Genomic DNA, 6,113 nt, shown 5'->3' on the forward strand with positions numbered 1-6,113 from the left:
CAGAGTGGTTCAATTGTTGTGAAGAAGGCTTCAGGGTGCCCAAGAAAGTCCAGCAAGCACCAGGACTGTCTCCTAAAGTTGATTTAGCTGCGGGATCGGGGCACCACCAGTACAGAGCATGCCCAGGAATGGCAGCAGACAGGTATGAGTGCATCTGCACGCACAGTGAGGTGAAGACTGGAGGATGGCCTGGTGTCAAGAAGGGCAGCAAAGAAGCCAATTCTCTCCAGGAAAAACATCAGGGACAGACTGATATTCTGCAAAAGGTACAGGGATTGGACTGCTGAGGACTGGGGTAAAGTCATTTTCTTTGATCCCCTTTCCGATTGTTTGAGGCATCCGGAGAAAAGCTTGTCCGGAGAAGACAAGGTGAGCGCTAACATCAGTCCTGTGTCATGCCAACAGTAAAGCATCCTGAGACCATCCATGTGTGTGGTTGCTTCTTAGCCAAGGGAGTGGGCTCACTCACAATTTTGCCTAAGAACACAGCCATGAATAAAGAATGGTACCAACACATCCTCTGAGAGCAACTTCTCCCAACCATCCAGGAACAGTTTGGTGACGAACAATGCCTTTTCCAGCATGATGGAGCACCTTGCCATAAGGCAAAAGTGATAACTAAGTAGCTCTGGGAACAAAACATAGATATTTTGGGTCCATGGCCAGGAAACTCCCCAGACCTTAATCCCATTGAGAACTTGTGGTCAATCCTCAAGAGGCGGGTGGACAAACAAAATCCCACGGAATTCTGACAAACTCCAAGCATTGATTATGCAAGAATGGGCTGCCATCAGTCAGCATGTGGCCCAGAAGTAAATTGACAGCATGCAAGGGCAGATTGCAGAGGTCTTGAAGAAGAAGGGTCAACACTGTAAATATTGAATCTTTGCATCAACTTCATATAATTGTCAATAAAAGCCTTTGACACTTATGAAATGCTTGTAATTATACTTCATTGTTCCATTGTAACATCTGACAAAAAATATTTAAAGACACTGAAGCAGCAAACTTTGTGGAAATGAATATTTGTGTCATTCTCAAAATTCTCAGAATTCTTCCAAATTCTGTGCTGTAGATCGGCTAGGAGTACAAACCTATCCTAATAATTCACCTATTGGCCATTAACAGTACGAACAAAACTAATGTACTTAGAGAGTTACTTCTGTCTGTGTAGAAATTGACCTAGGTTCAGATTCAACATCTCGAACAAGGCACTATGAGAGATACAAGTTACTCAATACATTTGGAATGAGAATGTTCTTACTGCTATAACAAGTCAAACCACATTTTACCTTGAAATTGGCCTTTTTCATTGATTCCACAAACATTTTTTTTTATACATTGAGATTGATTTTTAAATTGAGGAAATACCTGAAATGAAAGGACAATACACCAGAAGCTGTTATAGCCAATGCTGTCCTGGGTTGACTGCTTATGACTGTGCTTGTGACTATTTGCATGGTATACCACATTAAAAAAACACCATCACTCCAATGCCTTTCCTCAGTTTCACTGTCCACATCAAAACTAAAAACAAGTTAATAAAGCACATGACTGTCACTGTAAATGATACCACAGCTCATAGGACACATGTTTAGCTGTTTTTTAAGTGTACATACCTTTTGGTAAGCCATTTGAATGTGTGGAAAACGAAGACTCATATCTTTTTTTTCACCTTTATTTAACCAGGTAGGCTAGTTGAGAACAAGTTCTCATTTGCAACTGTGACCTGGCCAAGATAAAGCGTAGCAATTCGACACATACCAGCCTGTTCAACCTCTCTTTCATATCGTCTGAGATCCCCAAGGATTGGAAAGCTGCCGCAGTCATCCCCCTCTTCAAAGGGGGCGACACCCTGGACCCAAACTGTTACAGACCAATATCCATCCTGCCCTGCCTATCTAAGGTCTTCGAAAGCCAAGTCAACAAACAGATCACTGACCATCTTGAATCCCACCGTACCTTCTCCGCTGTGCAATCTGGTTTCCGAGCCGGTCACGGGTGTACCTCAGCCACGCTCAAGGTACTAAACGATATCATAACCGCCATCGATAAAAGACAGTACTGTGCAGCCGTCTTCATAGACCTTGCCAAGGCTTTCGACTCTGTCAATCACCGTATTCTTATCGGCAGACTCAGTAGCCTCGGTTTTTCGGATGACTGCCTTGCCTGGTTCACCAATTACTTTGCAGACAGAGTTCAGTGTGTCAAATCGGAGGGCATGCTGTCCGGTCCTCTGGCAGTCTCTATGGGGGTGCCACAGGGTTCAATTCTCGGGCCGACTCTTTTCTCTGTATATATCAATGATGTTTCTCATGCTGCGGGCGATTCCCTGATCCACCTCTACGCAGACGACACCATTCTATATACTTCCGGCCCGTCCTTGGACACTGTGCTATCTAACCTCCAAACGAGCTTCAATGCCATACAGCACTCCTTCCGTGGCCTCCAACTGCTCTTAAACGCTAGTAAAACCAAATGCATGCTTTTCAACCGTTCGCTGCCTGCACCCGCACGCCTGACCACGGCTGCACAGTAATGTCTCTTATGATGTCGTTTAGAACCTTGAGCGTGGCTGAGGTACACCCATGACCAGCTCTGAAACCAGATTGCATAGCGGAGAAGGTATGGTGGGATTCGAAATGGTCAGTAATCTGTTTGTTAACTTGGCTTCTCGAAGACCTTAGAAAGACAGGGTAGGATAGATATAGGTCTGTAGCAGTTTGGGTCTAGAGTGTCACCCCCTTTGAAGAGGGGGATGACCACGGCAGCTTTCCAATCTTTGGGAATCTCAGACGATACGAAAGAGAGGTTGAACAGGCTAGTAATAGGGATCTGAAGACTCAATGTTTAGGGAGAAGATAATTAACTTTCCCTATTGACATTACAAGCCATACAAATATATATTGTGTTGAAAAGTAAACGGATACAGGTTTACTTTGACGTCTCTGAATAAACAGCACCTTGAGGAGATGGTAAAGCACTTTATCAGAGTCTAGTTACTCACACCATTTAACTCCAAGGACAGTTCTAGTATGTTGATGTTGGTTTAGCAGAGAGAGAATTGAGGTGATGAGCTTGATATGTTTTGTAATTTTGTCCAATGTTAGCAACAAAATACTCAAAGTTTTCTCAAAGATGAATTCACTTATCCCAGTAGTGTTAATCCCTAACACTACTCCTGAGTGGTACAGCAGTTTAAGGCACTGCATCTCAGTGTTAGAGGTGTCACTACAGTCCCTGGTTTGAATCCAGGCTGTATCACAACCGACCGTGATTGGGAGTCCCATAGAGCGGCGCACAATTGGCCCAGGTTTGGCCGGTGGAGGCCGTCATTGTAAATAAGTGTTTGTTCTTAACTGACTTGCCTAGTTAAATAAATAAAATAGAACCGCAATGTACATTATTTTCAAACACTGAATTCCTGGTCTCAATCTTGACCAGTTGGAATCCTAAACTAACCTGTGAAGAGCATTAACATTATTTGTGAACTTATTTGTGAACACTTCCAGTAGGTCATCAAAAAGTATACACACAATATATACAGATCAATATGCATACATACATACAGTAGCAACTTCAGTCTGAGGATTTTATTGGCTGACTGGGCCCTGGCCTGCACATGTCATTAGAGACTTTTGTGTGAAGTCAGTCACCAGTATTAATCCACAACACAGAGCCATGAAGTGTCCCCCCCCCCCCTCTCTCTCCTCTCCTATTTGTCCTGAAGCTGAAAATATTGACTCATCCACTGCTCTTTGTCAAGACCACTGTGATCTAACAGAAACAGCCAGGCATACAAAGCACTGCTAATAACTGTCAAATATCTCTGTGCTGTTTTGCAAAGTGCATTTATTACAAACCATTCTGTGGTTGTTCGAGCAAACCTGATATCTGGAAATCTGTGAAAATACTTTTATGCCCTTGCCACAGAAAAACACAATGGCACATGTTAAAAATGTCAAATAAGACTGCATTTTTAGGTATATGAACTGTTAATTGCAAAACTCTGGGTTTGCTGAATTGCAGGTTTGGTTGAATGGACACCCCAATGGGTTTCATTGTAAATAAATGATGCAAGCAAAATAGTCTGTGATGGAGTTGACAGAGAAAGTTTCCTGATACCTTAACTATTAGTTTCATTATTTGCTCTTAAATGTATATTAACATTTTAAATTGAAATGCTCATGTCGAGATGGCTACCATTCTGAGAGATTGTTATTATTTCGCAATACATTGTTGGGTCATGTAGGTTACATAATGGATTATACAGTGCCCTCCTGAATTATTGGCACCCCAGGTGAACAAAAAAGGCTGTGAAAAAATGTAATTGTTGTTTATCAACTTGTTCTTACACTCCAAATATCATATGAACGTAACATTGAATTGAGTTAAAATTCTAAAAACAAAAATGTTTTTAAAAAAATCAAGAATTTTTTTTTTTATTCTAAAACATGCGTCAGAATTATTGCCACACCTAAAAATTCTTATTAACAAAATCAAATGTATGTATATTCTGATCTTTGGGAACTCTTAACAGGTCATCCATGACAGGGGTATAAATATGAGGTGACACGCAGGCTAAATCCCTTAGTCATCCATCAACATGGACAAAAGGCTGTTGACCTTCACAAATCAGGCAATGGCTATAAAAAGATAGCTACATGCCTGAAAATACCAATGGCAATAATTAATACATTTTAAACAACTGGTGACTGTGATGAACCTGCCTCGAAGAGGATGCAAGTGTATTAAGAAGGATGGTTCAAGTGGCAAAAAAAATCTCCAAGGATAATAGTTGGAGAATTGCAGAAGGGTAACATCTTGGAGTCACCAAGTCTCCAAAACTACAATTAGACGCCACCAATGCCAAAAAGTTATTTGAAAGGCTTGCTAGAACAAAGCCTCTGCGGTTACCAAACCACAAACGTAAGCACTTGGAGTTTGCTAAATGTCATTGGAAGTTTGATTGGAACCATGTTCTATGGTCTGATTAGACTACAATAGAGATTTTTGGCAACAAGGGTTTGGTGTAAAAAGAGAGCCATGGTCATGCAGAAAATAAGTATGGTGGTGGATCTGTGATGTTGTGGGGCTGTTTACTTCCAAAAACGAGAGAGAGAGATTCTGGGTTAGAGTCCAGGCTCTGTTGCAGCCGGCTGTGACCGGAAGACCCATGGGGCGGCGCACAATTGGGTCAGCGTCATCTGGGTTAGGGGAGGGTTTGGCCAGCAGGGATGTCCTTGTCCCATCACACACTAGCAACTCCTGTGGCTGGCTGGGCACAGTGCATGCTGACACGGTTGCCAGGTGTTTGGTGTTTCCTCCAACACATTGGTGCGGCTGGCTTCCGGGTTAAGTGGGCATTGTGTCAAGAAGCAGTGCAGCTTGGTTGGGTTGTGTTTCGGAGGACACACGGCTCTCAACCTTCACCTCTCCCGAGTCCATACGGGAGTTGCAGCGATGAGACAAGACTATAACTACCAATTGGATAACAAGAAAATGGGGTAAAAAAAATATATTTTAAAATAATACATTCTTTGGGAATGTATTAAAGTAAAAGTTGTCAAAAACAGAAATAGTAAAGTACAGATACCCCCCAAAGATGACTTAAGTACTTTACACCACTGGTTAGGATACATGGCATCATGGGCTCACTCCAAGTACCGGGAGATTTTAGGCAAAAACCTGTCTGCCTCTGCCAGGAGGCTAAAACTGGGTCGTCGTTGGATCTTCCAGCAGGACAACAATCCAAAGCAAACCTCCAAATCCACAAGAAAATGGTTCACTGACCATAGAATCAAGCTTTTGCGATGGCCATCCCAGTCCCCTGACCTAAACCCTACTGAAAACCTGTGGGGTGAGCTGAAGAGGGGAGTCCACAAGCGAGGACCAAGGATCTGGAGGAATGGTCTCAAATCGCTTCCTGTGTTCTCCCACCCCATCAAACATTACTAGACAACTCAGAGCTGTTATCTTGGAAAGGGGAGGGTGCTCAAAGAACTAAATGCAGAGGTGCCAATAATTGAAGATATGCATGTTTGTTTAAAAAAAAAAAACAGGATAGATTCATATATTTTGAGTGTAAGATTAAGCTGATAAACAACTTTTTT

The sequence above is a fragment of the Oncorhynchus mykiss genome, chromosome 23, assembly GCF_013265735.2.
Source record: "Oncorhynchus mykiss isolate Arlee chromosome 23, USDA_OmykA_1.1, whole genome shotgun sequence".
NCBI classification, from domain to species: Eukaryota; Metazoa; Chordata; class Actinopteri; order Salmoniformes; family Salmonidae; genus Oncorhynchus; species Oncorhynchus mykiss.